Raw genomic sequence first — 27,037 nt, forward strand, 5'->3', positions numbered from 1 at the left:
TCACAGAGCTGAACATTCCTTTGGATGGAGCAGGTTTGAAACACACATTTTGGAGAATCTGCAAGTGGATATTTGGACCTCTCTGAGGATTTCGTTGGAAACGGGATAACTGCACCTAAATAAACAGAAGCATTCTCAGAAACTTCTTTGTGATGTTTGCATTCAAATCCCAGAGTTGAACCTTCCGTTGATAGTTCAGGTTTGAAACACTCTTTTTGTAGGATCTGCAAGTGGATATTTGGACCACTCTGTGGCCTTCGTTTGAAACGGGTATATCTTCACAGAAAATCTAGACAGAAGCCTTCTCAGAAACTTCGCTGTGATGAACGCATTCATCTCACAGAGTTGAACACTCCTATGGATAGAGCAGTTTTGAAACTCTCCTTTTGTGGAATCTGCAAGTGGATTGGACCAATGTGAAGGCTTCTTCGCAAATGGGTATATCTTCACATAAAAACTAAACAGAAGCATTCTCTGAAACTTCTCTGTGATGTTTGTGTTCAACTCACAGAGTTTCACATTGCTTTTCATAGAGCAGCTCTGAAACATTCTTTTCGTAGTGTCTGCAACTGGACATTTGGAGAGCTCTCAGGCCTGTGGTGGAAAACGAATTATCGTCACCTAAAAACTAGAGAGAAGCATTGTCAGAAACTTCTTTGTGATGATTGCATTCAACTCACAGAGCTGAAGGTTCCCTTTCTAACAGCAGTTTCCAAACACTCTTTCTGTGGAATCTGCAAGTGGATATTTGGACCTCTCTGAGGATTTCGTTGGAAACGGGATAAACTGCACAGAACTAAGCAGAAGCATTCTCAGAACTTTCTTCCTGATGTTTGCATTCAACTCACAGTGTTGAACCTTTCTTTGATAGTTCAGGTTTGAAACACTCTTTTTCTAGAAACTGCAAGTGGATTCTTGCACCTCTCTGAGGATTTCCTTGGAAACGGGATAAACCGCACAGAACTGAACAGAAGCATTCTCAGAACTTTCTTCGTGATGTTTGCATTCAACTCACAGTGTTGAACCTTTCTTTGATAGTTCAGGTTTGAAACACTCTTTTTGTAGAAACTGCAAGTGGATAACTGCACCTCTTTGAGGCCTATGATAGTAAAGGGAATAGCTTCATATAAAAACTGGAGGGAAGCATTCTCAGAAAATACTTTGTGATGATTGAGTTTAACTCACAGAGCTGAACATTCCTTTGGATGGAGCAGGTTTGAAACACACATTTTGGAGAATCTGCAAGTGGATATTTGGACCTCTCTGAGGATTTCGTTGGAAACGGGATACCTGCACCTAACTAAACAGAAGCATTCTCAGAAACCCCTTTGTGATGTTTGCATTCAAATCCCAGAGTTGAAACTTCCGTTGATAGTTCAGGTTTGAAACACTCTTTTTGTAGGATCTGCAAGTGGATATTTGGACCACTCTGTGGCCTTCGTTTGAAACGTGTATATCTTCACAGAAAATCTAGACAGAAACCTTCTCAGGAACTTCGCTGTGATGAACGCATTCAACTCACAGAGTTGAACACTCCTATGGATAGAGCAGTTTTGAAACTCTCTTTTTGTGGAATCTGCAAGTGGATAGGACCAATGTGAAGACTTCTTCGCAAATGGGTATATCTTCACATAAAAACTAAACAGAAGCATTCTCTGAAACTTCTCTGTGATGTTTGTGTTCAACTCACAGAGTTTCACATTGCTTTTCATAGAGCAGTTCTGAAACATTCTTTTTGTAGTGTCTGCAAGTGGACATTTGGAGAGCTCTCAGGCCTGTGGTGGAAAACGAATTATCGTCACCTAAAAACTAGAGAGAAGCATTGTCAGAAACTTCTTTGTGATGATTGCATTCAACTCACAGAGCTGAAGGTTCCCTTTCTAACAGCAGTTTCCAAACACTCTTTCTGTGGAATCTGCAAGTGGATATTTGGACCTCTCTGAGGATTTCGTTGGAAACGGGATAAACCGCACAGAACTGAACAGAAGCATTCTCAGAACATCCTTCGTGATGCTGCATTCAACACACAGTGTTGAATCTTTCTTTGATAGTTCAGGTTTGAAACACTCTTTTTGTAGAAAGTGCAAGTGGATAACTGCACCTCTTTGAGGCCTATGATAGTAAAGAGTATAGCTTCATATAAAAACTAGAGGGAAGCATTTTCAGAAAATACTTTGTGATGATTGAGTTTAACTCACAGAGCTGAACATTCCTTTGGATGGAGCAGGTTTGAAACACACATTTTGGAGAATCTGCAAGTGGATATTTGGACCTCTCTGAGGATTTCGTTGGAAACGGGATAACTGCACCTAAATAAACAGAAGCATTCTCAGAAACTTCTTTGTGATGTTTGCATTCAAATCCCAGAGTTGAACCTTCCGTTGATAGTTCAGGTTTGAAACACTCTTTTTGTAGGATCTGCAAGTGGATATTTGGACCACTCTGTGGCCTTCGTTTGAAACGGGTATATCTTCACAGAAAATCTAGACAGAAGCCTTCTCAGAAACTTCGCTGTGATGAACGCATTCATCTCACAGAGTTGAACACTCCTATGGATAGAGCAGTTTTGAAACTCTCCTTTTGTGGAATCTGCAAGTGGATTGGACCAATGTGAAGGCTTCTTCGCAAATGGGTATATCTTCACATAAAAACTAAACAGAAGCATTCTCTGAAACTTCTCTGTGATGTTTGTGTTCAACTCACAGAGTTTCACATTGCTTTTCACAGAGCAGTTCTGAAACATTCTTTTCGTAGTGTCTGCAAGTGGACATTTGGAGAGCTCTCAGGCCTGTGGTGGAAAACGAATTATCGTCACCTAAAAACTAGAGAGAAGCATTGTCAGAAACTTCTTTGTGATGATTGCATTCAACTCACAGAGCTGAAGGTTCCCTTTCTAACAGCAGTTTCCAAACACTCTTTCTGTGGAATCTGCAAGTGGATATTTGGACCTCTCTGAGGATTTCGTTGGAAACGTGATAAAGTGCACAGAACTAAACAGAAGCATTCTCAGAGCATTCTTCCTGATGTTTTCATTCAACTCACAGTGTTGAACCTTTCTTTGATAGTTCAGGTTTGAAACACTCTTTTTCTAGAAACTGCAAGTGGATACTTGCACCTCTCTGAGGATTTCGTTGGAAACGGGATGAACCGCACAGAACTGAACAGAAGCATTCTCAGAACTTTCTTCGTGATGTTTGCATTCAACTCACAGTGTTGAACCTTTCTTTGATAGTTCAGGTTTGAAACACTCTTTTTGTAGAAACTGCAAGTGGATAACTGCACCTCTTTGAGGCCTATGATAGTAAAGGGAATAGCTTCATATAAAAACTGGAGGGAAGCATTCTCAGAAAATACTTTGTGATGATTGAGTTTAACTCACAGAGCTGAACATTCCTTTGGATGGAGCAGGTTTGAAACACACTTTTTGGAGAATCTGCAAGTGGATATTTGGACCTCTCTGAGGATTTCGTTGGAAACGGGATACCTGCACCTAACTAAACAGAAGCATTCTCAGAAACTCCTTTGTGATGTTTGCATTCAAATCCCAGAGTTGAACCTTCCGATGATAGTTCAGGTTTGAAACACTCTTTTTGTAGGATCTGCAAGTGGATATTTGGACCACTCTGTGGCCTTCGTTTGAAACGGGTATATCTTCACAGAAAATCTAGACAGAAGCTTTCTCAGGAACTTCCCTGTGATGAACGCATTCAACTCACAGAGTTGAACACTCCTATGGATAGAGCAGTTTTGAAACTCTCTTTTTGTGGAATCTGCAAGTGGATAGGACCAATGTGAAGACTTCTTCGCAAATGGGTATATCTTCACATAAAAACTAAACAGAAGCATTCTCTGAAACTTCTCTGTGATGTTTGTGTTCAACTCACAGAGTTTCACATTGCTTTTCATAGAGCAGTTCTGAAACATTCTTTTCGTAGTGTCTGCAAGTGGACATTTGGAGAGCTCTCAGGCCTGTGGTGGAAAACGAATTATCGTCACCTAAAAACTAGAGAGAAGCATTGTCAGAAACTTCTTTGTGATGATTGCATTCAACTCACAGAGCTGAAGGTTCCCTTTCTAACAGCAGTTTCCAAACACTCTTTCTGTGGAATCTGCAAGTGGATATTTGGACCTCTCTGAGGATTTCGTTGGAAACGGGATAAACCGCACAGAACTGAACAGAAGCATTCTCAGAACATCCTTCGTGAAGCTGCATTCAACTCACAGTGTTGAAACTTTCTTTGATAGTTCAGGTTTGAAACACTCTTTTTGTAGAAACTGCAAGTGGATAACTGCACCTCTTTGAGGCCTATGATAGTAAAGAGTATAGCTTCATATAAAAACTAGAGGGAAGCATTCTCAGAAAATACTTTGTGATGATTGAGTTTAACTCACAGAGCTGAACATTCCTTTGGATGGAGCAGGTTTGAAACACACATTTTGGAGAATCTGCAAGTGGATATTTGGACCTCTCTGAGGATTTCGTTGGAAACGGGATAACTGCACCTAAATTAACAGAAGCATTCTCAGAAACTTCTTTGTGATGTTCGCATTCAAATCCCAGAGTTGAAACTTCCGTTGATAGTTCAGGTTTGAAACACTCTTTTTGTAGGATCTGCAAGTGGATATTTGGACCACTCTGTGGCCTTCGTTTGAAACGGGTATATCTTCACAGAAAATCTAGACAGAAGCCTTCTCAGAAACTTCGCTGTGATGAACGCATTCAACTCACAGAGTTGAACACTCCTATGGATAGAGCAGTTTTGAAACTCTCTTTTTGTGGAATCTGCAAGTGGATAGGACCAATGTGAAGACTTCTTCGCAAATGGGTATATCTTCACATAAAAACTAAACAGAAGCATTCTCTGAATCTTCTCTGTGATGTTTGTGTTCAACTCACAGAGTTTCACATTGCTTTTCATAGAGAAGCTCTGAAACATTCTTTTCGTAGTGTCTGCAACTGGACATTTGGAGAGCTCTCAGGCCTGTGGTGGAAAACGAATTATCGTCACCTAAAAACTAGAGAGAAGCATTGTCAGAAACTTCCTTGTGATGATTGCATTCAACTCACAGAGCTGAAGGTTCCCTTTCTAACAGCAGTTTCCAAACACTCTTTCTGTGGAATCTGCAAGTGGATATTTGGACCTCTCTGAGGATTTCGTTGGAAACGGGATAAAGTGCACAGAACTAAACAGAAGCATTCTCAGAACTTTCTTCCTGATGTTTGCATTCAACTCACAGTGTTGAACCTTTCTTTGATAGTTCAGGTTTGAAACACTCTTTTTCTAGAAACTGCAAGTGGATACTTGCACCTCTCTGAGGATTTCGTTGGAAACGGGATAAACCGCACAGAACTGAACAGAAGCATTCTCAGAACTTTCTTCGTGATGTTTGCATTCAACTCACAGTGTTGAACCTTTCTTTGATAGTTCAGGTTTGAAACACTCTTTTTGTAGAAACTGCAAGTGGATAACTGCACCTCTTTGAGGCCTATGATAGTAAAGGGAATAGCTTCATATAAAAACTGGAGGGAAGCATTCTCAGAAAATACTTTGTGATGATTGAGTTTAACTCACAGAGCTGAACATTCCTTTGGATGGAGCAGGTTTGAAACACACTTTTTGGAGAATCTGCAAGTGGATATTTGGACCTCTCTGAGGATTTCGTTGGAAACGGGATACCTGCACCTAACTAAACAGAAGCATTCTCAGAAACTCCTTTGTGATGTTTGCATTCAAATCCCAGAGTTGAACCTTCCGATGATAGTTCAGGTTTGAAACACTCTTTTTGTAGGATCTGCAAGTGGATATTTGGACCACTCTGTGGCCTTCTTTTGAAACGGGTACATCTTCACAGAAAATCTAGACAGAAGCTTTCTCAGGAACTTCCCTGTGATGAACGCATTCAACTCACAGAGTTGAACACTCCTATGGATAGAGCAGTTTTGAAACTCTCTTTTTGTGGAATCTGCAAGTGGATAGGACCAATGTGAAGACTTCTTCGCAAATGGGTATATCTTCACATAAAAACTAAACAGAAGCATTCTCTGAAACTTCTCTGTGATGTTTGTGTTCAACTCACAGAGTTTCACATTGCTTTTCATAGAGCAGTTCTGAAACATTCTTTTCGTAGTGTCTGCAAGTGGACATTTGGAGAGCTCTCAGGCCTGTGGTGGAAAACGAATTATCGTCACCTAAAAACTAGAGAGAAGCATTGTCAGAAACTTCTTTGTGATGATTGCATTCAACTCACAGAGCTGAAGGTTCCCTTTCTAACAGCAGTTTCCAAACACTCTTTCTGTGGAATCTGCAAGTGGATATTTGGACCTCTCTGAGGATTTCGTTGGAAACGGGATAAACCGCACAGAACTGAACAGAAGCATTCTCAGAACATCCTTCGTGATGCTGCATTCAACTCACAGTGTTGAAACTTTCTTTGATACTTCAGGTTTGAAACACTCTTTTTGTAGAAACTGCAAGTGGATAACTGCACCTCTTTGAGGCCTATGATAGTAAAGAGTATAGCTTCATATAAAAACTAGAGGGAAGCATTCTCAGAAAATACTTTGTGATGATTGAGTTTAACTCACAGAGCTGAACATTCCTTTGGATGGAGCAGGTTTGAAACACACATTTTGGAGAATCTGCAAGTGGATATTTGGACCTCTCTGAGGATTTCGTTGGAAACGGGATACCTGCACCTAAATAAACAGAAGCATTCCCAGAAACTTCTTTGTGATGTTTGCATTCAAATCCCAGAGTTGATCCTTCCGTTGATAGTTCAGGTTTGAAACACTCTTTTTGTAGGATCTGCAAGTGGATATTTGGACCACTCTGTGGCCATCGTTTGAAACGGGTATATCTTCACAGAAAATCTAGACAGAAGCCTTCTCAGAAACTTCGCTGTGATGAACGCATTCAACTCACAGAGTTGAACACTCCTATGGATAGAGCAGTTTTGAAACTCTCTTTTTGTGGAATCTGCAAGTGGATAGGACCAATGTGAAGACTTCTTCGCAAATGGGTATATCTTCACATAAAAACTAAACAGAAGCATTCTCTGAATCTTCTCTGTGATGTTTGTGTTCAACTCACAGAGTTTCACATGGCTTTTCATAGAGAAGCTCTCAAACATTCTTTTCATAGTGTCTGCAACTGGACATTTGGAGAGCTCTCAGGCCTGTGGTGGAAAACGAATTATCATCACCTAAAAACTAGAGAGAAGCATTGTCAGAAACTTCTTTGTGATGATTGCATTCAACTCACAGAGCTGAAGGTTCCCTTTCTAACAGCAGTTTCCAAACACTCTTTCTGTGGAATCTGCAAGTGGATATTTGGACCTCTCTGAGGATTTCGTTGGAAACGGGATAAAGTGCACAGAACTAAACAGAAGCATTCTCAGAACTTTCTTCCTGATGTTTGCATTCAACTCACAGTGTTGAACCTTTCTTTGATAGTTCAGGTTTGAAACACTCTTTTTCTAGAAACTGCAAGTGGATACTTGCACCTCTCTGAGGATTTCGTTGGAAACGGGATGAACCGCACAGAACTGAACAGAAGCATTCTCAGAACTTTTTTCGTGATGTTTGCATTCAACTCACAGTGTTGAACCTTTCTTTGATAGTTCAGGTTTGAAACACTCTTTTTGTAGAAACTGCAAGTGGATAACTGCACCTCTTTGAGGCCTATGATAGTAAAGGGAATAGCTTCATATAAAAACTGGAGGGAAGCATTCTCAGAAAATACTTTGTGATGATTGAGTTTAACTCACAGAGCTGAACATTCCTTTGGATGGAGCAGGTTTGAAACACACTTTTTGGAGAATCTGCAAGTGGATATTTGGACCTCTCTGAGGATTTCGTTGGAAACGGGATACCTGCACCTAACTAAACAGAAGCATTCTCAGAAACTCCTTCGTGATGTTTGCATTCAAATCCCAGAGTTGAACCTTCCGATGATAGTTCAGGTTTGAAACACTCTTTTTGTAGGATCTGCAAGTGGATATTTGGACCACTCTGTGGCCTTCGTTTGAAACGGGTATATCTTCACAGAAAATCTAGACAGAAGCTTTCTCAGGAACTTCCCTGTGATGAACGCATTCAACTCACAGAGTTGAACACTCCTATGGATAGAGCAGTTTTGAAACTCTCTTTTTGTGGAATCTGCAAGTGGATAGGACCAATGTGAAGACTTCTTCGCAAATGGGTATATCTTCACATAAAAACTAAACAGAAGCATTCTCTGAAACTTCTCTGTGATGTTTGTGTTCAACTCACAGAGTTTCACATTGCTTATCATAGAGCAGTTCTGAAACATTCTTTTCGTAGTGTCTGCAAGTGGACATTTGGAGAGCTCTCAGGCCTGTGGTGGAAAACGAATTATCGTCACCTAAAAACTAGAGAGAAGCATTGTCAGAAACTTCTTTGTGATGATTGCATTCAACTCACAGAGCTGAAGGTTCCCTTTCTAACAGCAGTTTCCAAACACTCTTTCTGTGGAATCTGCAAGTGGATATTTGGACCTCTCTGAGGATTTCGTTGGAAACGGGATAAACCGCACAGAACTGAACAGAAGCATTCTCAGAACATCCTTCGTGAAGCTGCATTCAACTCACAGTGTTGAAACTTTCTTTGATAGTTCAGGTTTGAAACACTCTTTTTGTAGAAACTGCAAGTGGATAACTGCACCTCTTTGAGGCCTATGATAGTAAAGAGTATAGCTTCATATAAAAACTAGAGGGAAGCATTCTCAGAAAATACTTTGTGATGATTGAGTTTAACTCACAGAGCTGAACATTCCTTTGGATGGAGCAGGTTTGAAACACACATTTTGGAGAATCTGCAAGTGGATATTTGGACCTCTCTGAGGATTTCGTTGGAAACGGGATAACTGCACCTAAATTAACAGAAGCATTCTCAGAAACTTCTTGTGATGTTTGCATTCAAATCCCAGAGTTGAAACTTCCGTTGATAGTTCAGGTTTGAAACACTCTTTTTGTAGGATCTGCAAGTGGATATTTGGACCACTCTGTGGCCTTCGTTTGAAACGGGTATATCTTCACAGAAAATCTAGACAGAAGCCTTCTCAGAAACTTCGCTGTGATGAACGCATTCAACTCACAGAGTTGAACACTCCTATGGATAGAGCAGTTTTGAAACTCTCCTTTTGTGGAATCTGCAAGTGGATAGGACCAATGTGAAGACTTCTTCGCAAATGGGTATATCTTCACATAAAAACTAAACAGAAGCATTCTCTGAATCTTCTCTGTGATGTTTGTGTTCAACTCACAGAGTTTCACATTGCTTTTCATAGAGAAGCTCTGAAACATTCTTTTCGTAGTGTCTGCAACTGGACATTTGGAGAGCTCTCAGGCCTGTGGTGGAAAACGAATTATCGTCACCTAAAAACTAGAGAGAAGCATTGTCAGAAACTTCCTTGTGATGATTGCATTCAACTCACAGAGCTGAAGGTTCCCTTTCTAACAGCAGTTTCCAAACACTCTTTCTGTGGAATCTGCAAGTGGATATTTGGACCTCTCTGAGGATTTCGTTGGAAACGGGATAAAGTGCACAGAACTAAACAGAAGCATTCTCAGAACTTTCTTCCTGATGTTTGCATTCAACTCACAGTGTTGAACCTTTCTTTGATAGTTCAGGTTTGAAACACTCTTTTTCTAGAAACTGCAAGTGGATACTTGCACCTCTCTGAGGATTTCGTTGGAAACGGGATAAACCGCACAGAACTGAACAGAAGCATTCTCAGAACTTTCTTCGTGATGTTTGCATTCAACTCACAGTGTTGAACCTTTCTTTGATAGTTCAGGTTTGAAACACTCTTTTTGTAGAAACTGCAAGTGGATAACTGCACCTCTTTGAGGCCTATGATAGTAAAGGGAATAGCTTCATATAAAAACTGGAGGGAAGCATTCTCAGAAAATACTTTTTGATGATTGAGTTTAACTCACAGAGCTGAACATTCCTTTGGATGGAGCAGGTTTGAAACCCACTTTTTGGAGAATCTGCAAGTGGATATTTGGACCTCTCTGAGGATTTCGTTGGAAACGGGATACCTGCACCTAACTAAACAGAAGCATTCTCAGAAACTCCTTTGTGATGTTTGCATTCAAATCCCAGAGTTGAACCTTCCGATGATAGTTCAGGTTTGAAACACTCTTTTTGTGGGATCTGCAAGTGGATATTTGGACCACTCTGTGGCCTTCGTTTGAAACGGGTATATCTTCACATAAAATCGAGACAGAAGCCTTCTCAGAAACTTCGCTGTGATGAACGCATTCAACTCACAGAGTTGAACACTCCTAAGGATAGAGCAGTTTTGAAACTCTCTTTTTGTGGAATCTGCAAGTGGATAGGACCAATGTGAAGACTTCTTCGCAAATGGGTATATCTTCACATAAAAACTAAACAGAAGCATTCTCTGAAACTTCTCTGTGATGTTTGTGTTCAACTCCCAGAGTTTCACATTGCTTTTCATAGAGCAGTTCTGAAACATTCTTTTCGTAGTGTCTGCAAGTGGACATTTGGAGAGCTCTCAGGCCTGTGGTGGAAAACGAATTATCGTCACCTAAAAACTAGAGAGAAGCATTGTCAGAAACTTCTTTGTGATGATTGCATTCAACTCACAGAGCTGAAGGTTCCCTTTCTAACAGCAGTTTCCAAACACTCTTTCTGTGGAAACTGCAAGTGGATATTTGGACCTCTCTGAGGATTTCGTTGGAAAAGGGATAAACTGCACAGAACTAAACAGAAGCATTCTCAGAACTTTCTTCCTGATGTTTGCATTCAACTCACAGTGTTGAACCTTTCTTTGATAGTTCAGGTTTGAAACACTCTTTTTCTAGAAACTGCAAGTGGATACTTGCACCTCTCTGAGGATTTCGTTGGAAACGGGATAAACCGCACAGAACTGAACAGAAGCATTCTCAGAACTTTCTTCGTGATGTTTGCATTCAACTCACAGTGTTGAACCTTTCTTTGATAGTTCAGGTTTGAAACACTCTTTTTGTAGAAACTGCAAGTGGATAACTGCACCTCTTTGAGGCCTATGATAGTAAAGGGAATAGCTTCATATAAAAACTGGAGGGAAGCATTCTCAGAAAATACTTTGTGATGATTGAGTTTAACTCACAGAGCTGAACATTCCTTTGGATGGAGCAGGTTTGAAACACACTTTTTGGAGAATCTGCAAGTGGATATTTGGACCTCTCTGAGGATTTCGTTGGAAACGGGATACCTGCACCTAACTAAACAGAAGCATTCTCAGAAACCCCTTTGTGATGTTTGCATTCAAATCCCAGAGTTGAACCTTCCGTTGATAGTTCAGGTTTGAAACACTCTTTTTGTAGGATCTGCAAGTGGATATTTGGACCACTCAGTGGCCTTCGTTTGAAACGGGTATATCTTCACATAAAATCTAGACAGAAGCCTTCTCAGAAACTTCGCTGTGATGAACGCATTCAACTCACAGAGTTGAACACTCCTATGGATAGAGCAGTTTTGAAACTCTCTTTTTGTGGAATCTGCAAGTGGATAGGACCAATGTGAAGACTTCTTCGCAAATGGGTATATCTTCACATAAAAACTAAACAGAAGCATTCTCTGAAACTTCTCTGTGATGTTTGTGTTCAACTCACAGAGTTTCACATTGCTTTTCATAGAGCAGCTCTCAAACATTCTTTTCGTAGTGTCTGCAAGTGGACATTTGGAGAGCTCTCAGGCCTGTGGTGGAAAACGAATTATCGTCACCTAAAAACTAGAGAGAAGCATTGTCAGAAATTTCTTTGTGATGATTGCATTCAACTCACAGAGCTGAAGGTTACCTTTCTAACAGCAGTTTCCAAACACTCTTTCTGTGGAATCTGCAAGTGGATATTTGGACCTCTCTGAGGATTTCGTTGTTATCGGGATAAACCGCACAGAACTGAACAGAAGCATTCTCAGAACATCCTTCGTGATGCTGCATTCAACTCACAGTGTTGAAACTTTCTTTGATAGTTCAGGTTTGAAACACTCTTTTTGTAGAAACTGCAAGTGGATAACTGCACCTCTTTGAGGCCTATGATAGTAAAGAGTATAGCTTCATATAAAAACTAGAGGGAAGCATTCTCAGAAAATACTTTGTGATGATGGAGTTTAACTCACAGAGCTGAACATTCCTTTGGATGGAGCAGGTTTGAAACACACATTTTGGAGAATCTGCAAGTGGATATTTGGACCTCTCTGAGGATTTCGTTGGAAACATGATAACTGCACCTAAATTAACAGAAGCATTCTCAGAAACTTCTTTGTGATGTTTGCATTCAAATCCCAGAGTTGAACCTTCCGTTGATAGTTCAGGTTTGAAACACTCTTTTTGTAGGATCTGCAAGTGGATATTTGGACCACTCCGTGGCCTTCGTTTGAAACGGGTATATCTTCACATAAAATCTAGACAGAAGCCTTCTCAGAAACTTCGCTGTGATGAACGCATTGAACTCACAGAGTTGAACACTCCTATGGATAGAGCAGTTTTGAAACTCTCTTTTTGTGGAATCTGCAAGTGGATAGGACCAATGTGAAGACTTCTTCGCAAATGGGTATATCTTCACATAAAAACTAAACAGAAGCATTCTCTGAAACTTCTCTGTGATGTTTGTGTTCAACTCACAGAGTTTCACATTGCTTTTCATAGAGCAGCTCTGAAACATTCTTTTCGTAGTGTCTGCAAGTGGACATTTGGAGAGCTCTCAGGCCTGTGGTGGAAAACGAATTATCGTCACCTAAAAACTAGAGAGAAGCATTGTCAGAAACTTCCTTGTGATGATTGCATTCAACTCACAGAGCTGAAGGTTCCCTTTCTAACAGCAGTTTCCAAACACTCTTTCTGTGGAATCTGCAAGTGGATATTTGGACCTCTCTGAGGATTTCGTTGGAAACGGGATAAACTGCACAGAACTAAACAGAAGCATTCTCAGAACTTTCTTCCTGATGTTTGCATTCAACTCACAGTGTTGAACCTTTCTTTGATAGTTCAGGTTTGAAACACTCTTTTTCTAGAAACTGCAAGTGGATACTTGCACCTCTCTGAGGATTTCGTTGGAAACGGGATAAACCGCACAGAACTGAACAGAAGCATTCTCAGAACTTTCTTCGTGATGTTTGCATTCAACTCACAGTGTTGAACCTTTCTTTGATAGTTCAGGTTTGAAACACTCTTTTTGTAGAAACTGCAAGTGGATAACTGCACCTCTTTGAGGCCTATGATAGTAAAGGGAATAGCTTCATATAAAAACTGGAGGGAAGCATTCTCAGAAAATACTTTTTGATGATTGAGTTTAACTCACAGAGCTGAACATTCCTTTGGATGGAGCAGGTTTGAAACCCACTTTTTGGAGAATCTGCAAGTGGATATTTGGACCTCTCTGAGGATTTCGTTGGAAACGGGATACCTGCACCTAACTAAACAGAAGCATTCTCAGAAACTCCTTTGTGATGTTTGCATTCAAATCCCAGAGTTGAACCTTCCGATGATAGTTCAGGTTTGAAACACTCTTTTTGTAGGATCTGCAAGTGGATATTTGGACCACTCTGTGGCCTTCGTTTGAAACGGGTATATCTTCACATAAAATCGAGACAGAAGCCTTCTCAGAAACTTCGCTGTGATGAACGCATTCAACTCACAGAGTTGAACACTCCTAAGGATAGAGCAGTTTTGAAACTCTCTTTTTGTGGAATCTGCAAGTGGATAGGACCAATGTGAAGACTTCTTCGCAAATGGGTATATCTTCACATAAAAACTAAACAGAAGCATTCTCTGAAACTTCTCTGTGATGTTTGTGTTCAACTCCCAGAGTTTCACATTGCTTTTCATAGAGCAGTTCTGAAACATTCTTTTCGTAGTGTCTGCAAGTGGACATTTGGAGAGCTCTCAGGCCTGTGGTGGAAAACGAATTATCGTCACCTAAAAACTAGAGAGAAGCATTGTCAGAAACTTCTTTGTGATGATTGCATTCAACTCACAGAGCTGAAGGTTCCCTTTCTAACAGCAGTTTCCAAACACTCTTTCTGTGGAAACTGCAAGTGGATATTTGGACCTCTCTGAGGATTTCGTTGGAAAAGGGATAAACTGCACAGAACTAAACAGAAGCATTATCAGAACTTTCTTCCTGATGTTTGCATTCAACTCACAGTGTTGAACCTTTCTTTGATAGTTCAGGTTTGAAACACTCTTTTTCTAGAAACTGCAAGTGGATACTTGCACCTCTCTGAGGATTTCGTTGGAAACGGGATAAACCGCACAGAACTGAACAGAAGCATTCTCAGAACTTTCTTCGTGATGTTTGCATTCAACTCACAGTGTTGAACCTTTCTTTGATAGTTCAGGTTTGAAACACTCTTTTTGTAGAAACTGCAAGTGGATAACTGCACCTCTTTGAGGCCTATGATAGTAAAGGGAATAGCTTCATATAAAAACTGGAGGGAAGCATTCTCAGAAAATACTTTGTGATGATTGAGTTTAACTCACAGAGCTGAACATTCCTTTGGATGGAGCAGGTTTGAAACACACTTTTTGGAGAATCTGCAAGTGGATATTTGGACCTCTCTGAGGATTTCGTTGGAAACGGGATACCTGCACCTAACTAAACAGAAGCATTCTCAGAAACCCCTTTGTGATGTTTGCATTCAAATCCCAGAGTTGAACCTTCCGTTGATAGTTCAGGTTTGAAACACTCTTTTTGTAGGATCTGCAAGTGGATATTTGGACCACTCAGTGGCCTTCGTTTGAAACGGGTATATCTTCACATAAAATCTAGACAGAAGCCTTCTCAGAAACTTCGCTGTGATGAACGCATTCAACTCACAGAGTTGAACACTCCTATGGATAGAGCAGTTTTGAAACTCTCTTTTTGTGGAATCTGCAAGTGGATAGGACCAATGTGAAGACTTCTTCGCAAATGGGTATATCTTCACATAAAAACTAAACAGAAGCATTCTCTGAAACTTCTCTGTGATGTTTGTGTTCAACTCACAGAGTTTCACATTGCTTTTCATAGAGAAGCTCTGAAACATTCTTTTCGTAGTGTCTGCAACTGGACATTTGGAGAGCTCTCAGGCCTGTGGTGGAAAACGAATTATCGTCACCTAAAAACTAGAGAGAAGCATTGTCAGAAACTTCCTTGTGATGATTGCATTCAACTCACAGAGCTGAAGGTTCCCTTTCTAACAGCAGTTTCCAAACACTCTTTCTGTGGAATCTGCAAGTGGATATTTGGACCTCTCTGAGGATTTCGTTGGAAACGGGATAAAGTGCACAGAACTAAACAGAAGCATTCTCAGAACTTTCTTCCTGATGTTTGCATTCAACTCACAGTGTTGAACCTTTCTTTGATAGTTCAGGTTTGAAACACTCTTTTTCTAGAAACTGCAAGTGGATACTTGCACCTCTCTGAGGATTTCGTTGGAAACGGGATAAACCGCACAGAACTGAACAGAAGCATTCTCAGAACTTTCTTCGTGATGTTTGCATTCAACTCACAGTGTTGAACCTTTCTTTGATAGTTCAGGTTTGAAACACTCTTTTTGTAGAAACTGCAAGTGGATAACTGCACCTCTTTGAGGCCTATGATAGTAAAGGGAATAGCTTCATATAAAAACTGGAGGGAAGCATTCTCAGAAAATACTTTTTGATGATTGAGTTTAACTCACAGAGCTGAACATTCCTTTGGATGGAGCAGGTTTGAAACCCACTTTTTGGAGAATCTGCAAGTGGATATTTGGACCTCTCTGAGGATTTCGTTGGAAACGGGATACCTGCACCTAACTAAACAGAAGCATTCTCAGAAACTCCTTTGTGATGTTTGCATTCAAATCCCAGAGTTGAACCTTCCGATGATAGTTCAGGTTTGAAACACTCTTTTTGTAGGATCTGCAAGTGGATATTTGGACCACTCTGTGGCCTTCGTTTGAAACGGGTATATCTTCACATAAAATCGAGACAGAAGCCTTCTCAGAAACTTCGCTGTGATGAACGCATTCAACTCACAGAGTTGAACACTCCTAAGGATAGAGCAGTTTTGAAACTCTCTTTTTGTGGAATCTGCAAGTGGATAGGACCAATGTGAAGACTTCTTCGCAAATGGGTATATCTTCACATAAAAACTAAACAGAAGCATTCTCTGAAACTTCTCTGTGATGTTTGTGTTCAACTCCCAGAGTTTCACATTGCTTTTCATAGAGCAGTTCTGAAACATTCTTTTCGTAGTGTCTGCAAGTGGACATTTGGAGAGCTCTCAGGCCTGTGGTGGAAAACGAATTATCGTCACCTAAAAACTAGAGAGAAGCATTGTCAGAAACTTCTTTGTGATGATTGCATTCAACTCACAGAGCTGAAGGTTCCCTTTCTAACAGCAGTTTCCAAACACTCTTTCTGTGGAAACTGCAAGTGGATATTTGGACCTCTCTGAGGATTTCGTTGGAAAAGGGATAAACTGCACAGAACTAAACAGAAGCATTATCAGAACTTTCTTCCTGATGTTTGCATTCAACTCACAGTGTTGAACCTTTCTTTGATAGTTCAGGTTTGAAACACTCTTTTTCTAGAAACTGCAAGTGGATACTTGCACCTCTCTGAGGATTTCGTTGGAAACGGGATAAACCGCACAGAACTGAACAGAAGCATTCTCAGAACTTTCTTCGTGATGTTTGCATTCAACTCACAGTGTTGAACCTTTCTTTGATAGTTCAGGTTTGAAACACTCTTTTTGTAGAAACTGCAAGTGGATAACTGCACCTCTTTGAGGCCTATGATAGTAAAGGGAATAGCTTCATATAAAAACTGGAGGGAAGCATTCTCAGAAAATACTTTGTGATGATTGAGTTTAACTCACAGAGCTGAACATTCCTTTGGATGGAGCAGGTTTGAAACACACTTTTTGGAGAATCTGCAAGTGGATATTTGGACCTCTCTGAGGATTTCGTTGGAAACGGGATACCTGCACCTAACTAAACAGAAGCATTCTCAGAAACCCCTTTGTGATGTTTGCATTCAAATCCCAGAGTTGAACCTTCCGTTGATAGTTCAGGTTTGAAACACTCTTTTTGTAGGATCTGCAAGTGGATATTTGGACCACTCAGTGGCCTTCGTTTGAAACGGGTATATCTTCACATAAAATCTAGACAGAAGCCTTCTCAGAAACTTCGCTGTGATGAACGCATTCAACTCACAGAGTTGAACACTCCTATGGATAGAGCAGTTTTGAAACTCTCTTTTTGTGGAATCTGCAAGTGGATAGGACCAATGTGAAGACTTCTTCGCAAATGGGTATATCTTCACATAAAAACTAAACAGAAGCATTCTCTGAAACTTCTCTGTGATGTTTGTGTTCAACTCACAGAGTTTCACATTGCTTTTCATAGAGCAGCTCTCAAACATTCTTTTCGTAGTGTCTGCAAGTGGACATTTGGAGAGCTCTCAGGCCTGTGGTGGAAAACGAATTATCGTCACCTAAAAACTAGAGAGAAGCATTGTCAGAAATTTCTTTGTGATGATTGCATTCAACTCACAGAGCTGAAGGTTACCTTTCTAACAGCAGTTTCCAAACACTCTTTCTGTGGAATCTGCAAGTGGATATTTGGACCTCTCTGAGGATTTCGTTGTTATCGGGATAAACCGCACAGAACTGAACAGAAGCATTCTCAGAACATCCTTCGTGATGCTGCATTCAACTCACAGTGTTGAAACTTTCTTTGATAGTTCAGGTTTGAAACACTCTTTTTGTAGAAACTGCAAGTGGATAACTGCACCTCTTTGAGGCCTATGATAGTAAAGAGTATAGCTTCATATAAAAACTAGAGGGAAGCATTCTCAGAAAATACTTTGTGATGATTGAGTTTAACTCACAGAGCTGAACATTCCTTTGGATGGAGCAGGTTTGAAACACACATTTTGGAGAATCTGCAAGTGGATATTTGGACCTCTCTGAGGATTTCGTTGGAAACATGATAACTGCACCTAAATTAACAGAAGCATTCTCAGAAACTTCTTTGTGATGTTTGCATTCAAATCCCAGAGTTGAACCTTCCGTTGATAGTTCAGGTTTGAAACACTCTTTTTGTAGGATCTGCAAGTGGATATTTGGACCACTCCGTGGCCTTCGTTTGAAACGGGTATATCTTCACATAAAATCTAGACAGAAGCCTTCTCAGAAACTTCGCTGTGATGAACGCATTGAACTCACAGAGTTGAACACTCCTATGGATAGAGCAGTTTTGAAACTCTCTTTTTGTGGAATCTGCAAGTGGATAGGACCAATGTGAAGACTTCTTCGCAAATGGGTATATCTTCACATAAAAACTAAACAGAAGCATTCTCTGAAACTTCTCTGTGATGTTTGTGTTCAACTCACAGAGTTTCACATTGCTTTTCATAGAGCAGCTCTGAAACATTCTTTTCGTAGTGTCTGCAAGTGGACATTTGGAGAGCTCTCAGGCCTGTGGTGGAAAACGAATTATCGTCACCTAAAAACTAGAGAGAAGCATTGTCAGAAACTTCCTTGTGATGATTGCATTCAACTCACAGAGCTGAAGGTTCCCTTTCTAACAGCAGTTTCCAAACACTCTTTCTGTGGAATCTGCAAGTGGATATTTGGACCTCTCTGAGGATTTCGTTGGAAACGGGATAAACTGCACAGAACTAAACAGAAGCATTCTCAGAACTTTCTTCCTGATGTTTGCATTCAACTCACAGTGTTGAACCTTCCTTTGATAGTTCAGGTTAGAAACACTCTTTTTCTAGAAACTGCAAGTGGATACTTGCACCTCTCTGAGGATTTCGTTGGAAACGGGATAAACCGCACAGAACTGAACAGAAGCATTCTCAGAACTTTCTTCGTGATGTTTGCATTCAACTCACAGTGTTGAACCTTTCTTTGATAGTTCAGGTTTGAAACACTCTTTTTGTAGAAACTGCAAGGGGATAACTGCACCTCTTTGAGGCCTATGATAGTAAAGGGAATAGCTTCATATAAAAACTGGAGGGAAGCATTCTCAGAAAATACTTTGTGATGATTGAGTTTAACTCACAGAGCTGAACATTCCTTTGGATGGAGCAGGTTTGAAACACACTTTTTGGAGAATCTGCAAGTGGATATTTGGACCTCTCTGAGGATTTCGTTGGAAACGGGATACCTGCACCTAACTAAACAGAAGCATTCTCAGAAACTCCTTTGTGATGTTTGCATTCAAATCCCAGAGTGGAACCTTCCGTTGATAGTTCAGGTTTGAAACACTCTTTTTGTAGGATCTGCAAGTGGATATTTGGACCACTCTGTGGCCTTCGTTTGAAACGGGTATATCTTCACGGAAAATCTAGACAGAAGCCTTCTCAGGAACTTCGCTGTGATGAACGCATTCAACTCACAGAGTTGAACACTCCTATGGATAGAGCAGTTTTGAAACTCTCTTTTTGTGGAATCTGCAAGTGGATAGGACCAATGTGAAGACTTCTTCGCAAATGGGTATATCTTCACATAAAAACTAAACAGAAGCATTCTCTGAAACATCTCTGTGATGTTTGTGTTCAACTCACAGAGTTTCACATTGCTTTTCATAGAGCAGCTCTGAAACATTCTTTTCGTAGTGTCTGCAAGTGGACATTTGGAGAGCTCTCAGGCCTGTGGTGGAAAACGAATTATCGTCACCTAAAAACTAGAGAGAAGCATTGTCAGAAACTTCTTTGTGATGATTGCATTCAACTCACAGAGCTGAAGGTTCCCTTTCTAACAGCAGTTTCCAAACACTCTTTCTGTGGAATCTGCAAGTGGATATTTGGACCTCTCTGAGGATTTCGTTGGAAACGGGATAAACTGCACAGAACTAAACAGAAGCATTCTCAGAACTTTCTTCCTGATGTTTGCATTCAACTCACAGTGTTGAACCTTTCTTTGATAGTTCAGGTTTGAAACACTCTTTTTCTAGAAACTGCAAGTGGATACTTGCACCTCTCTGAGGATTTCGTTGGAAATGGGATAAACCGCACAGAACTGAACAGAAGCATTCTCAGAACTTTCTTCGTGATGTTTGCATTCAACTCACCGTGTTGAACCTTTCTTTGATAGTTCCGTTGTAAACGGGATAAACCGCACAGAACTGAACAGAAGCATTCTCAGAACATCCTTCGTGATGCTGCATTCAACTCACAGTGTTGAAACTTTCTTTGATAGTTCAGGTTTGAAACACTCTTTTTGTAGAAACTGCAAGTGGATAACTGCACCTCTTTGAGGCCTATGATAGTAAAGAGTATAGCTTCACATAAAAACTAGAGGGAAGCATTCTCAGAAAATACTTTGTGATGATTGAGTTTAACTCACAGAGCTGAACATTCCTTTGGATGGAGCAGGTTTGAAACACACATTTTGGAGAATCTGCAAGTGGATATTTGGACCTCTCTGAGGATTTCGTTGGAAACGGGATAACTGCACCTAAATAAACAGAAGCATTCTCAGAAACTTCTTTGTGATGTTTGCATTCAAATCCCAGAGTTGTACCTTCCGTTGATAGTTCAGGTTTGAAACTCTCTTTTTGTAGGATCTGCAAGTGGATATTTGGACCACTCTGTGGCCTTCGTTTGAAACGGGTATATCTTCACATAAAATCTAGACAGAAGCCTTCTCAGAAACTTCGCTGTGATGAACGCATTCAACTCACAGAGTTGAACACTCCTATGGATAGAGCAGTTTTGAAACTCTCTTTTTGTGGAATCTGCAAGTGGATAGGACAAATGTGAAGACTTCTTCGCAAATGGGTATATCTTCACATAAAAACTAAACAGAAGCATTCTCTGAAACTTCTCTGTGATGTTTGTGTTCAACTCACAGAGTTTCACATTGCTTTTCATAGAGCAGCTCTGAAACATTCTTTTCGTAGTGTCTGCAAGTGGACATTTGGAGAGCTCTCAGGCCTGTGGTGGAAAACGAATTATCGTCACCTAAAAACTAGAGAGAAGCATTGTCAGAAACTTCCTTGTGATGATTGCATTCAACTCACAGAGCTGAAGGTTCCCTTTCTAACAGCAGTTTCCAAACACTCTTTCTGTGGAATCTGCAAGTGGATATTTGGACCTCTCTGAGGATTTCGTTGGAAACGGGATAAAGTGCACAGAACTAAGCAGAAGCATTCTCAGAACTTTCTTCCTGATGTTTGCATTCAACTCACAGTGTTGAACCTTTCTTTGATAGTTCAGGTTTGAAACACTCTTTTTCTAGAAACTGCAAGTGGATACTTGCAACTCTCTGAGGATTTCGTTGGAAACGGGATAAACCGCACAGAACTGAACAGAAGCATTCTCAGAACTTTCTTCGTGATGTTTGCATTCAACTCACAGTGTTGAACCTTTCTTTGATAGTTCAGGTTTGAAACACTCTTTTTGTAGAAACTGCAAGTGGATAACTGCACCTCTTTGAGGCCTATGATAGTAAAGGGAATAGCTTCCTATAAAAACTGGAGGGAAGCATTCTCAGAAAATACTTTGTGATGATTGAGTTTAACTCACAGAGCTGAACATTCCTTTGGATGGAGCAGGTTTGAAAGACACTTTTTGGAGAATCTGCAAGTGGATATTTGGACCTCTCTGAGGATTTCGTTGGAAACGGGATACCTGCACCTAACTAAACAGAAGCATTCTCAGAAACTCCTTTGTGATGTTTGCATTCAAATCCCAGAGTTGAACCTTCCGATGATAGTTCAGGTTTGAAACACACTTTTTGTAGGATCTGCAAGTGGATATTTGGACCACTCTGTGGCCTTCGTTTGAAACGGGTATATCTTCACAGAAAATCTAGACAGAAGCTTTCTCAGGAACTTCCCTGTGATGAACGCATTCAACTCACAGAGTTGAACACTCCTATGGATAGAGCAGTTTTGAAACTCTCTTTTTGTGGAATCTGCAAGTGGATAGGACCAATGTGAAGACTTCTTCGCAAATGGGTATATCTTCACATAAAAACTAAACAGAAGCATTCTCTGAAACTTCTCTGTGATGTTTGTGTTCAACTCACAGAGTTTCACATTGCTTTTCATAGAGCAGTTCTGAAACATTCTTTTCGTAGTGTATGCAAGTGGACATTTGTAGAGCTCTCAGGCCTGTGGTGGAAAACGAATTATCGTCACCTAAAAACTAGAGAGAAGCATCGTCAGAAACTTCTTTGTGATGATTGCATTCAACTCACAGAGCTGAAGGTTCCCTTTCTAACAGCAGTTTCCAAACACTCTTTCTGTGGAATCTGCAAGTGGATATTTGGACCTCTCTGAGGATTTCGTTGGAAACGGGATAAACCGCACAGAACTGAACAGAAGCATTCTCAGAACATCCTTCGTGATGCTGCATTCAACTCACAGTGTTGAAACTTTCTTTGATAGTTCAGGTTTGAAACACTCTTTTTGTAGAAACTGCAAGTGGATAACTTCACCTCTTTGAGGCCTATGATAGTAAAGAGTATAGCTTCATATAAAAACTAGAGGGAAGCATTCTCAGAAAATACTTTGTGATGATTGAGTTTAACTCACAGAGCTGAACATTCCTTTGGATGGAGCAGGTTTGAAACACACATTTTGGAGAATCTGCAAGTGGATATTTGGACCTCTCTGAGGATTTCGTTGGAAACGGGATAACTGCACCTAAATAAACAGAAGCATTCTCAGAAACTTCTTTGTGATGTTTGCATTCAAATCCCAGAGTTGAACCTTCCGTTGATAGTTCAGGTTTGAAACACTCTTTTTGTAGGATCTGCAAGTGGATATTTGGACCACTCTGTGGCCTTCGTTTGAAACGGGTATATCTTCACAGAAAATCTAGACAGAAGCCTTCTCAGAAACTTCGCTGTGATGAACGCATTCAACTCACAGAGTTGAACACTCCTATGGATAGAGCAGTTTTGAAACTCTCTTTTTGTGGAATCTGCAAGTGGATAGGACCAATGTGAAGACTTCTTCGCAAATGGGTATATCTTCACATAAAAACTAAACAGAAGCATTCTCTGAAACTTCTCTGTGATGTTTGTGTTCAACTCACAGAGTTTCACATTGCTTTTCATAGAGAAGCTCTGAAACATTCTTTTCGTAGTGTCTGCAACTGGACATTTGGAGAGCTCTCAGGCCTGTGGTGGAAAACGAATTATCGTCACCTAAAAACTAGAGAGAAGCATTGTCAGAAACTTCTTTGTGATGATTGCATTCAACTCACAGAGCTGAAGGTTCCCTTTCTAACAGCAGTTTCCAAACACTCTTTCTGTGGAATCTGCAAGTGGATATTTGGACCTCTCTGAGGATTTCGTTGGAAACGGGATAAACTGCACAGAACTAAACAGAAGCATTCTCAGAACTTTCTTCCTGATGTTTGCATTCAACTCACAGTGTTGAACCTTTCTTTGATAGTTCAGGTTTGAAACACTCTTTTTCTAGAAACTGCAAGTGGATTCTTGCACCTCTCTGAGAATTTCGTTGGAAAAGGGATAAACCGCACAGAACTGAACAGAAGCATTCTCAGAACTTTCTTCGTGATGTTTGCATTCAACTCACAGTGTTGAACCTTTCTTTGATAGTTCAGGTTTGAAACACTCTTTTTGTAGAAACTGCAAGTGGATAACTGCACCTCTTTGAGGCCTATGATAGTAAAGGGAATAGCTTCATATAAAAACTGGAGGGAAGCATTCTCAGAAAATACTTTGTGATGATTGAGTTTAACTCACAGAGCTGAACATTCCTTTGGATGGAGCAGGTTTGAAACACACTTTTTGGAGAATCTGCAAGTGGATATTTGGACCTCTCTGAGGATTTCGTTGGAAACGGGATACCTGCACCTAACTAAACAGAAGCATTCTCAGAAACTCCTTTGTGATGTTTGCATTCAAATCCCAGAGTTGAACCTTCCGTTGATAGTTCAGGTTTGAAACACTCTTTTTGTAGGATCTGCAAGTGGCTATTTGGACCACTCTGTGGCCTTCGTTTGAAACGGGTATATCTTCACATAAAATCTACACAGAAGCCTTCTCAGGAACTTCGCTGTGATGAACGCATTCAACTCACAGAGTTGAACACTCCTATGGATAGAGCAGTTTTGAAACTCTCTTTTTGTGGAATCTGCAAGTGGATAGGACCAATGTGAAGACTTCTTCGCAAATGGGTATATCTTCACATAAAAACTAAACAGAAGCATTCTCTGAATCTTCTCTGTGATGTTTGTGTTCAACTCACAGAGTTTCACATTGCTTTTCATAGAGCAGTTCTGAAACATTCTTTTCGTAGTGTCTGCAACTGGACATTTGGAGAGCTCTCAGGCCTGTGGTGGAAAACGAATTATCATCACCTAAAAACTAGAGAGAAGCATTGTCAGAAACTTCTTTGTGATGATTGCATTCAACTCACAGAGCTGAAGGTTCCCTTTCTAACAGCAGTTTCCAAACACTCTTTCTGTGGAATCTGCAAGTGGATATTTGGACCTCTCTGAGGATTTCGTTGGAAACGGGATAAACCGCACAGAACTGAACAGAAGCATTCTCAGAACATCCTTCGTGATGCTGCATTCAACTCACAGTGTTGAAACTTTCTTTGATAGTTCAGGTTTGAAACACTATTTTTGTAGAAACTGCAAGTGGATAACTGCACCTCTTTGAGGCCTATGATAGTAAAGAGTATAGCTTCATATAAAAAGTAGAGGGAAGCATTCTCAGAAAATACTTTGTGATGATTGAGTTTAGCTCACAGAGCTGAACATTCCTTTGGATGGAGCAGGTTTGAAACACACATTTTGGAGAATCTGCAAGTGGATCTTTGGACCTCTCTGAGGATTTCGTTGGAAACGGGATAACTGCACCTAAATAAACAGAAGCATTCTCAGAAACTTCTTTGTGATGTTTGCATTCAAATCCCAGAGTTGAACCTTCCGTTGATAGTTCAGGAATGAAACACTCTTTTTGTAGGATCTGCAAGTGGATATTTGGACCACTCTGTGGCCTTCGTTTGAAACGGGTATATCTTCACATAAAATCTAGACAGAAGCCTTCTCAGGAACTTCGCTGTGATGAACGCATTCAACTCACAGAGTTGAACACTCCTATGGATAGAGCAGTTTTGAAACTCTCTTTTTGTGGAATCTGCAAGTGGATAGGACCAATGTGAAGACTTCTTCGCAAATGGGTATATCTTCACATAAAAACTAAACAGAAGCATTCTCTGAATCTTCTCTGTGATGTTTGTGTTCAACTCACAGAGTTTCACATTGCTTTTCATAGAGCAGTTCTGAAACATTCTTTTCGTAGTGTCTGCAACTGGACATTTGGAGAGCTCTCAGGCCTGTGGTGGAAAACGAATTATCATCACCTAAAAAGTAGAGAGAAGCATTGTCACAAACTTCTTTGTGATGATTGCATTCAACCCACAGAGCTGAAGGTTCCCTTTCTAACAGCAGTTTCCAAACACTCTTTCTGTGGAATCTGCAAGTGGATATTTGGACCTCTCTGAGGATTTCGTTGGAAACGGGATAAACCGCACAGAACTGAACAGAAAAATTCTCAGAACATCCTTCGTGATGCTGCATTCAACTCACAGTGTTGAAACTTTCTTTGATAGTTCAGGTTTGAAACACTCTTTTTGTAGAAACTGCAAGTGGATAACTGCACCTCTTTGAGGCCTATGATAGTAAAGAGTATAGCTTCATATAAAAACTAGAGGGAAGCATTCTCAGAAAATACTTTGTGATGATTGAGTTTAGCTCACAGAGCTGAACATTCCTTTGGATGGAGCAGGTTTGAAACACACATTTTGGAGAATCTGCAAGTGGATATTTGGACCTCTCTGAGGATTTCGTTGGAAACGGGATAACTGCACCTAAATAAACAGAAGCATTCTCAGAAACTTCTTTGTGATGTTTGCATTCAAATCCCAGAGTTGAACCTTCCGTTGATAGTTCAGGTTTGAAACACTCTTTTTGTAGGATCTGCAAGTGGATATTTGGACCACTCTGTGGCCTTCGTTTGAAACGGGTATATCTTCACAGAAAATCTAGACAGAAGCCTTCTCAGGAACTTCGCTGTGATGAACGCATTCAACTCACAGAGTTGAACACTCCTATGGATAGAGCAGTTTTGAAACTCTCTTTTTGTGGAATCTGCAAGTGGATGGGACCAATGTGAAGACTTCTTCGCAAATGGGTATATCTTCACATAAAAACTAAACAGAAGCATTCTCTGAAACTTCTCTGTGATGTTTGTGTTCAACTCACAGAGTTTCACATTGCTTTTCATAGAGCAGTTCTGAAACATTCTTTTCGTAGTGTCTGCAACTGGACATTTGGAGAGCTCTCAGGCCTGTGGTTTAAAACGAATTATCGTCACCTAAAAACTAGAGAGAAGCATTGTCAGAAATTTCTTTGTGATGATTGCATTCAACTCACAGAGCTGAAGGTTCCCTTTCTAACAGTAGTTTCCAAACACTCTTTCTGTGGAATCTGCAAGTGGATATTTGGACCTCTCTGAGGATTTCGTTGTTAACGGGATAAACCGCACAGAACTGAACAGAAGCATTCTCAGAACATCCTTCGTGATGCTGCATTCAACTCACAGTGTTGAAACTTTCTTTGATAGTTCAGGTTTGAAACACTCTTTTTGTAGAAACTGCAAGTGGATAACTGCACCTCTTTGAGGCCTATGATAGTAAAGAGTATAGCTTCATATAAAAACTAGAGGGAAGCATTCTCAGAAAATACTTTGTGATGATTGAGTTTAACTCACAGAGCGGAACATTCCTTTGGATGGAGCAGGTTTGAAACACACATTTTGGAGAATCTGCAAGTGGATATTTGGACCTCTCTGAGGGTTTCGTTGGAAACGGGATACCTGCACCTAAATAAACAGAAGCATTCTCAGAAATTTCTTTGTGATGTTTGCATTCAAATCCCAGAGTTGAACCTTCCGTTGATAGTTCAGGTTTGAAACACTCTTTTTGTAGGATCTGCAAGTGGATATTTGGACCACTCTGTGGCCTTCGTTTGAAACG

This window comes from Pan troglodytes, chromosome 1 (assembly GCF_028858775.2).
Source record: "Pan troglodytes isolate AG18354 chromosome 1, NHGRI_mPanTro3-v2.0_pri, whole genome shotgun sequence".
In the NCBI taxonomy this organism is placed as follows: domain Eukaryota; kingdom Metazoa; phylum Chordata; class Mammalia; order Primates; family Hominidae; genus Pan; species Pan troglodytes.